We start from the raw sequence: 11769 nt of genomic DNA, 5'->3' as shown, positions 1-11769 counted from the left end.
TGACAAAGTCGGGTTTCGCGAAACCCGACCCGATCCTAAAAAAGTTAAAGTCGCTCAACTCTATTGGTGACGTGTTGTTTACGTGATCATATCACGTGATGGATGCATCACCTTCACAGCCGCGGGCGACTATACGTTCCGGACGAGCTGCACAGCAGGATGTAGATATCCAATGACACTGCGGACATGTGATTGTATCATGTGATGGTGCAGTCCTTCCACAACCACGGGCAGGAAGTCATATGCCGAAATGCGCGTTTAGGTGATTATTCAACAGAGGCTGGTGTGCCTTTGTCTCATTGGCCAATGATTGTTTAAAATAGCTCATTAACCAGTTGCCCATCAGCCCTGGACGAAGCTTTCAGAGCGAAACGTGCGTCGGGTGTGGTGGGCACATGGATACCTATACTTGGAGTTAAATATGCATTGCTTTATTTGACTTTTTGAGCTATTTATGTTTAATTGTATCTATAGGACCTATAGTCTGAACTATGTGACATTGTGTCTTACTTTTGTCTCTACTATCTAAAGGGATATGTGTCGTGTCTACACCAATTGTATGGTCTATTATATATAGAGCACTTGCACTTTATTTATAACTATATGGACACTTTAGAAATATATATAGGCACGTTGTCTCCCTTTGGAAGTTGATAACTTATATTAACATTGTATTGTTGTTTACATACTGCTTTGCTATTTCCAGGTGTTCCCACCTCTTTTTCTGTACCTGATTTTATGTATCCCCTTTTGTGCTGTATTTACTGGACTATTTATATGACCATTATTGTTTATTTTTGAAATTGTGAATAAAAATATATTTTTTACCCATTTGAGAATGGCTGTTCTTTCTCAGTGAAAGCAAAGTATTTAGTGAAGTGCTTATCTAAGGAAGTTAGTTCACATGAAAGGGGCATGTAAAGTAGTGGCCAACCCCTTTAAACAGTTACCATTATTGTATCTTTTAATTTAAAAAAAATATATATGTAATGCATATGAAAATAATATACTTTATAATAAATCTTATCCGAGAAATCGGCTTCTTTCTCTTCCTGGATCGATCATTAATTCTCAAGTCTCAATTCAAAAGTTTTATCTGTCTTTAGTGAATACGGACCTTCTTATACAGTTCTATGGAGAGTGGAGAAGGGAAGAGGATAGAATTAGAGGCAATGTTGGCAGCGGATTAATCTCTGTACTGTCCAGCCGTTCAAGAGTATAAATATACTTACTTATGAACAAAGATAACAGCTTACAACTTGTATTCATTATAGCTTAGGGAAGATCTTAGCATCTTGTCTGTCAGCTTACAAAGTGACAGTAAATCTGTGCTTCAGCTACATAGTGAGGAGGAATATCGTGTTTTTTTTTGTAGTAGTGCTTTACTGGCAACATAACACTTTTGCTGGTGGCACAATCTCATGCACTATTAAACTGTAATAATTAGTAGTTGTTGCAATATATACAATAAAAAGCATTATTCCTCCACTCAACAACTACTTATCCTGTCAGTCCTGTAGTGGTTCTAAATTCTTCAAATTTGGCTCTTAGAAACTGCTTCGTCATACTATTAGCTATTATCGGGTAATTCTTGCAATAAACAAACTCTATTGTGCCACATTCTACTAAATCACACAGGTAATGATGTTTAATGTCAATGTCATTGATCTTCTCACTGCATGAAGGTTTAAAGCATCCTTGGTTGTCTTCTTAAATCACCGTCGGTTGAGCTGATGGCTTACCAAGATCGCCTATTGTGACGCCCAGGAGACCGGGATACCCAGCACCGGACCAATGGAGTCTGTCTCTTGAGGGGGATGTCACGGGTGGCTTGACCCGGTGCTGTGGCCTCAGGCAATGCACAGTGTAAGGGGTATCATGAGGGGACAGGCACTTACTTGATCAGCAGCAGGTTCTCCCAGCGGTGACGATCTCGATCCTGGATAGATGGCTATTGTCCAAATGAAAGACTGAGGCACTGAAACGTTTAACCAGTTTACTTTAACATAAAAGGATTTACAACCAGTCCTGTCACCGGAGTCTGTATCGGAACTCTGAGTTACTTTGACCCTGCCGGGGTCTTCGCCTCTTATTGTGCGCAATTTCTGTGTGGCCCTGCTGCTGTATGTGAACTGGCTGCCGGCCCAATCTGTCCCCTCCGGGTCCTGGTTCGACGGGCAACCCGAGTCCTTTTATCGGTTTACCCCCTCTGGGAGTACCGCTGAACTCTGTGTCTGTTGCTGCATCCGACCCTAGTGAAGCTGATATCACCTCACGTTTTTCCGGTTGCTGTATTATATATAATGAATACAGCCACGGATCCGGTATCCGTCTTTGCGCCTGTTCTGGGTAGTGATTAATGCTACCCGGTTCTCACAGTGTCCTTTTTCTCTATCCCTCTTCTCCTCAGGCCGGTGATTTAGGCCTGGTAACAGTCACAGGGCTGTTAGAGATTCAACTGTATGACCTCTCACTATCAGCTCCTTGGCCCAACTGCCATTTCTTCTCTCAGATCAGAATGGATCAAGGGGAGTCTCTGGAGCTCCCCCTTCTGGCCGGAGGTGGTAGTGCAGTCTTGCTATTTTAGTATTTGTACTTACTGTCAGTAACTATTTTTGTGGCAAATACCCCTAGGGGTGCCACATTCCCCCTTAGTTAAGAACAGTACTCCGGGACTGTGGGACAATAACATTTTGAAATAACAATTAATATGTACAGAGTCTTAAAAATGAAAAGTTACAAAAACCACTCAAGGAAACAAAAATAGAGTTCTGTAAAAAGTCACTTCAAATAGCGTCCATTAATACAGTTCTATCCTTGAAGGTATTAGGAACGGCACTGTACTTAGTGTCCAGGAATTTAGTTCCATTTTTCCAACGGAGTTATCAATATAAAGTCTAAAGAAAGTTCAAAAAGAGCAAAAAGCAAAGTTCAAAAAGCAGTCTTTCCGGAGCTTTGATTTAGTGCCTCCGGGCTGATAAAAAGTTCAAGAATATGCAATAAGTTCATATAGACAAGTCTCTGTAGGCACTGGGCTTAAACGTTGCAGACTGATAGCAATGACTATACTACATTTTCTGTTTAACTATATACGGCATAACATATATACAATTCACATTATGAGCTTTATAGTTGGTAATCTGCATACCTGGCCGGTAATTGACCCTGGGTACTACGCTGTGATCTACGTAATAGCGGTGTCTCTTCATGTGGTGTACTACTGTCTACTGCGGATGTAGTATCTGCCCGCTCTGCTAAAGATAATTCCACGACTATGGAGTTGGCAAGTCCACCGTGAATGGGATTACTCTGACCAGGAATCTGTTCTTCCTGGCCTGGAACCTCCTGTAGTACGGGGTCAGCCTCTTCCTGTCTTGGGACTTCTGGTATTGGGTTCGGTGTTGGGTAAAAGGCCACCATGGGAACCACTACTGCACCATGGTATGTTAGTAGGGTTTTGGGAAAGTCTCCTATACAGGTGTGATACACTTCCTCTTCTTTTTCCTTTACTGGTTGAACCTGTATGGGTTGAATAACTTCTGGTTCTGGCTGGACAACGTCTGGCTCTTTCAATGCTTCCGGACATAATTTAAGATTGTCTCTTGACACTAGTACAGATGTTAAGCCTCCGTTTTTGCTAATGAGACACATTTTAGGATTATCCACTCTTGTTGGTAAAACTGTGTAGGGTACGGCTTCCCACTGATTGTCCAGTTTATTGGTTCGACGATTTCTCTTGAGCACTTGGTCACCCGGTCTTAATGGGGTCGCTAGAGCATTCTGGTTGAAAGTTCGCTCTTGTCTTTCTCTAGTTTGCTGAAGGCTTCTTTCCACACTCTCTTGCACTTGGCGATACTGCTTTTGCCGTATGATATCCCAATTGGAGTCTTGAACTTCTGCGTCTGGTTTCAGAATTCCCATTTCTAGATCGATTGGTAATTGGCCGGGTCTTGCACGCATAAGGTAAGCTGGGGTGCAGTTGGTGGAGCTCACCGGGACATGATTATACAGATCCACCAAGTCAGGCAATTTCTCTGGCCATTGATTCCTTTCTGTCTCAGGTAAAGTCTTTAGTAGGTCTATTACAATATGGTTCATCTTCTCGCATAAGCCGTTTGTTTGTGGATGATAGGCCGTCGTCCGGATCTTTTTGCAACCATACATATTACAGAATTCTCTGAAGATCTCTGATTCAAAGGCTGTACCTTGGTCGGTGAGAACCTGTTCCGGATATCCATGGGGTCTACAAAAGTACGTTTGGAACGCTTTGGCTGCTGTTTTTGCTGTCAGATCTTTTACGGGTACTACTACCAAGAAACAAGAATAATGGTCCACGATGGTCAAGGCATAGACATAGCCGGACTGGCTTGGTGTCAACTTCACGTGGTCCATGGCTACAAGTTCAAGTGGTTGTTTGGTGATTATGGGCTGCAGTGGTGCTCTTTGGTTCTTTTGATCGTTTCTTCTGAGGTTACACGGGCCACAATTTCTGCACCACAGTTCGATTGATTTTCTCATCCCGACCCAATAAAATCTTTCTCTTAGAAGTACTTCTAACTTTTTCCAACCGAAGTGACCAGCACCATTATGGTAAGCTTCGAGGACCATCTTCACATCTTGTTTAGGCACAATAATCTGCCAAACCAATTCATGTGTTTTCGGATTGGTGTATCTTCTACAGAGCTTCCCTTGATACAGGAACATTTTGCCTCTCTCTTTCCAGAGTTGATGCGTCTCTTCTGGGGCATCCTCATAGGGATATGCACTTTGCTCAGTCAACAGTTCCTTCACCAACTTCACAGCCGGATTGCTGTCTTGGGTGTCAGCCCATCTATGGTGTGCTAACGGATTAAAATTCACCTCTTGTTGTTTCTGATAGGTACTTGACTGATGATGTTTTGCCTTGGGACGATGGAAGGCTGGTAGTTCAATTTCTTCAAGCTCCCCCGTTTCCTCTTCTACATCTCTCAAGTGTGGCATCCGGGATAGGGCATTGGCATTTCCATTCTTGCGACCTGCTCGATACTTGATTATGAAGTTGTAATTAGATAACCGGGCTATCCATCGCTGTTCTAACGCACCTAATTTGGCTGTGTCCAGGTGGGTCAACGGATTGTTGTCAGCATAGACAATAAATTCTGCAGCGGCCAGATAGTGTTTGAAACGCTCCGTCACAGCCCAAACTACTGCCAGTAGTTCCAATTTGAAGGAGCTGTAATTTTCTGAATTTCTTTCAGTAGGCCGGAGCTTTCTACTTGCAAAGGCGATGACTTTCTCCCGACCTTCTTGCTTTTGTGACAGCACCGCTCCTAGTCCCACATTACTGGCATCGGTGTAGAGGATGAAAGGTTTATGGTAATCTGGGTATGCCAGAACCTCTTCTCCGGTTAGTGCCTTCTTTAGTTGTTCAAAGGAGTCTTCCCTTTCGTCGTTCCACTGAAAAGGAGGGTTTCGGTTTGAAGGTTTCTTCGTCTGCCCTACCAAGGTGTCTTGCAAGGGTGCTGCCAACTTGGTAAATCCTTTTATAAATCTGCGATAGTAACCCACCAATCCCAGGAATTGTCTCACTTCTTTTGCGCTGGTAGGTCTTGGCCAATCCCTTATGGCGCTTATTTTCTCGGGATCTGGTGCTACTCCCTCCGAACTCACGATGTGTCCCAGGTACTGTACCTTTGGCTTGAGAAGGTGACATTTGGATGGCTTGACTTTCATGCCATACCTGGATAAGGCTTTGAACACTTCTGCCAGGTCTATTAAGTGTTGTTCGTAAGTCTTTGAGTAGACGATCACATCATCTAGGTACAGGAGGACGGTCTCGAAGTTCTTGTGTCCGAGGCAGCATTCCATCAGCCGCTGGAAGGTACTGGATGCGTTGCAGAGTCCGAACGGCATGCGATTAAATTCACATAGACCCATTGGTGTGGTGAATGCCATCTTTTCCTTATCTCTCTCAGCCACAGGGACTTGCCAATACCCGCTTGTTAAGTCTAAGGTGGAAAAATAATTAGCAGATTTCAAAGCAGTTAAGGACTCTTCAATCCTAGGCAAGGGGTAGGCGTCTTTATGGGTGATGTTATTAATCTTCCGGTAGTCTACGCACATTCTCATGGTTCCGTCCTTTTTTTTGACAATCACTAGAGGGGCCGCCCAGGGGCTACAGCTGTCTCTTATTACCCCGGCCTGTTTCATTTCCCTCAGCATATCTTTTGCACATTGATAGTGAGCGGGCGGTATGGGTCTATATCTTTCTTTTATTGGGGGATGGTCACCTGTGGGGATTGTGTGTTCTACCCCTTCTATCCGTCCGAAGTCCAATGGGTGTTTACTGAAGACTTGTTCATATTCCTTCACTAGCCTATACACCCCTTGTTTTTGATGGGTAGGTGTTGAATTTATGCCCACGTGTAGCTGTTGGCACCAATCCTCCATTTCTCCATCTGAGCCATTGCCTTCCACCTGACAGGTTGGTTCTAAGGGCTCAATGGTTGTGATGGCATTGTTGTCAACAGTATATAGCTTTGCCATTGTAGCATACCTTGGCAAAGTGACCTCTTCCTCTTCACAGTTCAAAAGTCGTACCGGCACTCGTCCCCGGTGTACCTCGACTATCCCTCGTGCTGTGAGTATAGTGGGCCTGCTGTCGGTGTACACTGGTTCTATTAAGGCTTGATAATCTCGTCCCTTAGTACCAATGGCTGCTCTACACCATACCAGCATTTCTGTTTTTGGTGGGATTACAATAGACGTTGGATCACTTACCCTCACACTGCCGATTTCTCCACCTGCAACTTCTACCTGTTGCCTTAACATCAATACTTTTATTTCCCTCCGGAGAACTCTCTGCTGGCAGGATTGGGCAGTTTCAGCAATTTGCTGTAAGACAGAAATGACTTCGGAAAAGCAGTTCTCTAACACATTCATTCCTATCAATACAGTTGGTTCACAGTTCCGCCGGTCAACATCAACAACAATTATACCCTGTTTCTTCAGTTCTACTTTACCAATCTTTATGGTCATCTCCCTGAATCCTAGTTTCGGTACCAACTTACCATTACTGGCCCATATATCTAGTTCAACATCAGAGGGCCCTTTATCAATATCTGCATCAGCCCAGTACCTCTTATAAAGGATATACGGTATAGATGAAATCTGGGAACCTGTGTCCAGCAAAGCGTTGAGGGGAATTCCGTCCAGCACGATAGGGATAATGGGTCGTCCTCCGATGTACCTGTCGTGCCAGGGTGTTGGGCCTTGAAAGTTCATTCCTGCGAAGCGGCCCGCATTCCCAGGGGATTCCCGTTTAAATCACAATCTCGTGCAAAGTGGCCCGGCTGCTGGCAACGGCGGCAAATGGGCTGTCCATCCGGTTGGTAGCGGTCGCGGGGTCGTCCTCTCCATGTCGGGTATCTCCGGGGTCTCATCCATGGAACATCCTCTCTACAGTTTGCCAACTCCATCTTGTGTCCTCTCATCTCCTGCATGGTTTTAGCCATTGAAGCAACAACATCAGCTAAAGAGTCAAGCTTTTGTTGAAGAGCCTCATTAGTACTGGGCCCCAGGGGCTTAGCAATGGCCCCAGACATAGCTGATGTCACTGGCACTCCCTGTTGTTGAGGTGCCTCTGCCATGGGTTGCGCAGGATCCTGATCCCGAGGTGCCTCTGCCAGCTGGAGACGTATAGCGCTCTCCTTTAATTGGGCAAATGTCAATTCAGGGTTCTTAAAAACAAGCATGCTCACATGCCCCCGGTGAGAAGGGGTGTAGAGTCCCTCAATAAATTGATCTCTTAGCAGTTTATCCGCTCCGGTGTTAAAAATGGGTTCATCCAGTGTAAGTGATTTAAGGGCTTCCTGCAGGTTTAAGGCAAAGTCTCTCACGCCCTCATTAGCTTTTTGTTTGCAACTAAAGAATCGTATTTTAGCTTTGCTGCTGGCCGTGGTTTCAAATGTAGCTTTTAATCCAGCAAATATGCGTTCAACAGTGCCTTTTAGATCAGCTGCCCATGCTGTGACTTCTCGCTTAGCATGGCCACTTAACTGCATCATCAGGAGACTAACACGCTGAACTTCACCCACAGGGAACATGTCAAAATGGGCCAGCATCTTTTCTCTGAAATCGTCAAGGGTATTAGGCTCACCTTCATACATTGGAAGCCATGGGCCACCCGGGGTATATGGCATCAGCACCGGCATGATGGGCGCCACTCCTTGCACCGCTGCGCTGCCGGACTCTCTATTGACACTCTGTCTTTCAGCTGCATTAGCGTTGCCGAGTGCTGCGGCGTCTCCGTGCTGCGACATACTGTGCCCCCTTAGTTAATCCGGACCCTTCCGGTCCTCCGCTTCCGTCGGGATAGTGTAGATTCGTTCCGCTGTGCAGCAGGATCGATTTTCCCCTTGCTCTGATGTCAGAGCGCTCAGCTTGGTGCCGCCCACAATGACACGCCCCCTGCTGCTCCCACCCACCGCGCTCTGTAATGGCGAATTCTGAAGTTTTTCAGTTAGACTGGGGCTCAGGTGATGGCGTAGCTCAATTAACAGTCTCGTGCCTAATGGTTATGAAGTGATTACCTCAGGGGATGGCGGCCATCTTTACTCCATTATAACCAATGGGGAAAAGTCACTTTCAATAGTTTTCAATGGGGAATGGATTTTTCTTTAATAAAGTCAATTTTCAAGATTTTTCATCCCAGTTTTTACAGTTTTGGGCTCCAATCACGGCACACAATACCCAGTATACGGGCTGGCTAGATCCTGTTCGTGACACCAATTGTGACGCCCAGGAGACCGGGATACCCAACACCGGACCAATGGAGTCTGTCTCTTGAGGGGGATGTCACGGGTGGCTTGACCCGGTGCTGTGGCCTCAGGCAATGCACAGTGTAAGGGGTATCATGAGGGGACAGGCACTTACTTGATCAGCAGCAGGTTCTCCCAGCGGTGACGATCTCGATCCTGGATAGATGGCTATTGTCCAAATGAAAGACTGAGGCACTGAAACGTTTAACCAGTTTACTTTAACATAAAAGGATTTACAACCAGTCCTGTCACCGGAGTCTGTATGGGAACTCTGAGTTACTTTGACCCTGCCGGGGTCTTCGCCTCTTATTGTGCGCAATTTCTGTGTGGCCCTGCTGCTGTATGTGAACTGGCTGCCGGCCCAATCTGTCCCCTCCGGGTCCTGGTTCGACGGGCAACCCGAGTCCTTTTATCGGTTTACCCCCTCTGGGAGTACCGCTGAACTCTGTGTCTGTTGCTGCATCCGACCCTAGTGAAGCTGATATCACCTCACGTTTTTCCGGTTGCTGTATTATATATAATGAATACAGCCACGGATCCGGTATCCGTCTTTGCGCCTGTTCTGGGTAGTGATTAATGCTACCCGGTTCTCACAATGTCCTTTTTCTCTATCCCTCTTCTCCTCAGGCCGGTGATTTAGGCCTGGTAACAGTCACAGGGCTGTTAGAGATTCAACTGTATGACCTCTCACTATCAGCTCCTTGGCCCAACTGCCATTTCTTCTCTCAGACCAGAATGGATCAAGGGGAGTCTCTGGAGCTCCCCCTTCTGGCCGGAGGTGGTAGTGCAGTCTTGCTATTTTAGTATTTGTACTTACTGTCAGTAACTATTTTTGTGGCAAATACCCCTAGGGGTGCCACACTAGCAATTGGCTTAACCAAATGACCTCTTGACTTTTGTGGGCTGCAGACACATACTATGCTTATGTAGATTACAAGGCTACAGAAACCTGTTTTCTGACAGACCAAGAAATTGAACTGTTTCCAAGCTTGATCAAATAACTGCTTCTCGATTTACGATCACACAGGTCACAGGCAAAGCCTGCATCCACATAGCCTGTAAGTTTTAGATCTCCTGTTGCAGATATCCTTAAATGTATGTCTTGAGTCTTTTTCAAGTATTAAAAAACCTTCTTAACGGCATTCAAGTCTTTTTGCCATGGTTTTTCCACATATCTGCAGAGAATTCCAATTTTTGCTATGATATCCGGTCGAGTCATAGTGGCTATGTATAGAAGCGCCCACCACTACCTGTCTGTATTTCTCATTGTTAAGTAACAGATCATCTTCTCCTTCTTGCTTAAAGTAGGATAGTTCCATTGAGGTTGGTGTACCTTTAGCTTCTGACATTTTAAGCTGATTTTGAATTGAGTTGATTTTTGCAGTTTGTATTAGAAGAAAGCTTCCATCTTCTTCTGTTTGGACCATAATTTCTAGATAATATCTAGAGTCTTACAAACATCTTTTGTATAGCAGCTTTAGCCATTAGAGTCCTGAATGTGGTCTGCTTAGCAACTGGAGAAAATGTGGCATCATAATAATCTGCATCATATTTTTGAGAATATCCTTTTACGACTAATCTTGCTTTAAATCTATGAGCCCTGCCTTCAGAGTCATACTTGGACTTAAAAGCCCAGTCACTTTTGATTGCTTTCTTGCAATATGGCAGTTTAGTGAGTTTCCAAGTTTTAAGTTGATGAAGGGACGTCATTTCCTCATTAATCCACTTCAGTTTTTCATGGACAGGTAGTTGTTGCATCTCATCCCATGACTGTGGTTCTGACTCAGGTAATATTTTGACAAAATAGAATAGACGCTTAGCTGGTATACCCTTGTTTGATCTCGAAGAACTCCTGACTTCAAATTCACCTGATTTTTCTGTTGCTTCTTTAGTGGTTGAAGACCCTAACCAAACTTCTACATCATTTTCCTTGTTATTTTGAAATCGTGACCGAGATTGTTGTTGAAATTTATACAATAACTAGATGGTGGTCCGATTCTAACGCATCAGGTATTCTAGAATATGCATGTCCACGTATTATATTGCCCAGCCAGGTAGTATATTGCCCAGCCACGTAGTATATTGCCCAGCCCCGTAGTATATTGCCCAGCCACGTAGTATATTGCACAGTCATGTAGTATATTGTCCAGCCACGTAGTATATTGCCCAGACACGTAGTATATTGCCCAGTGACGTAGTATATTGCCCAGTGACGTAGTATATTGCCCAACCACGTAGTATATTGGCAAGCCACGTAGTATATTGCCCAACCACGTAGTATATTGCCCAGTGACGTAGTATATTGTCCAGCCACGTAGTATATTGCCCAGTGATGTAGTATATTGCCCAACTACGTAGTATATTGCCTAGTGACGTAGTATATTGCGCAGCCACATAGTATATTGCCTAGTTACGTAGTATGTTGCCTAGTGACGTAGTATATTGCACAGCCACGTAGTATATTGCCCAGTGACATAGTATATTGCCCAGTGACATAGTATACAGCACAGAGCCACGTAGTATATTGCCCAGTGACATAGTATATTGCCCATGGACGTAGTATACAGCACAGAGCCACGTAGTATATTGCACAGCAATGTAGTATACAGCACAGAGCCACGTAGTATATTGGCCAGTCACGTAGTATATTGCCCAGTTACGTAGTATGTTGCCCAGTGACGTAGTATACAGCACAGAGTCACGTAGTATATTGCACAGCGAAGTAGTATACAGCACAGAGCCACGTAGTATATTGGCCAGTCACATAGTATATTGCCCAGCTACGTAGTATATTGCCCAGCTATGTTTGTCACAGGTTTAAAAATAAAAAATAAACATATACTCACCTTTCCGAGGGCCCCTTGTAGTCCACTCTTTATTTAGAAAATTTCAATAATATAACAAGAATGGAAAAAAATAAGGGTAAATATTTTCAGAAATAGTAAGAGTAGATAAAAACAAACATAAATAC

This window comes from Ranitomeya imitator, chromosome 2, assembly GCF_032444005.1.
Source record: "Ranitomeya imitator isolate aRanImi1 chromosome 2, aRanImi1.pri, whole genome shotgun sequence".
NCBI classification, from domain to species: Eukaryota; Metazoa; Chordata; class Amphibia; order Anura; family Dendrobatidae; genus Ranitomeya; species Ranitomeya imitator.
This window is presented reverse-complemented; position numbering follows the sequence as displayed.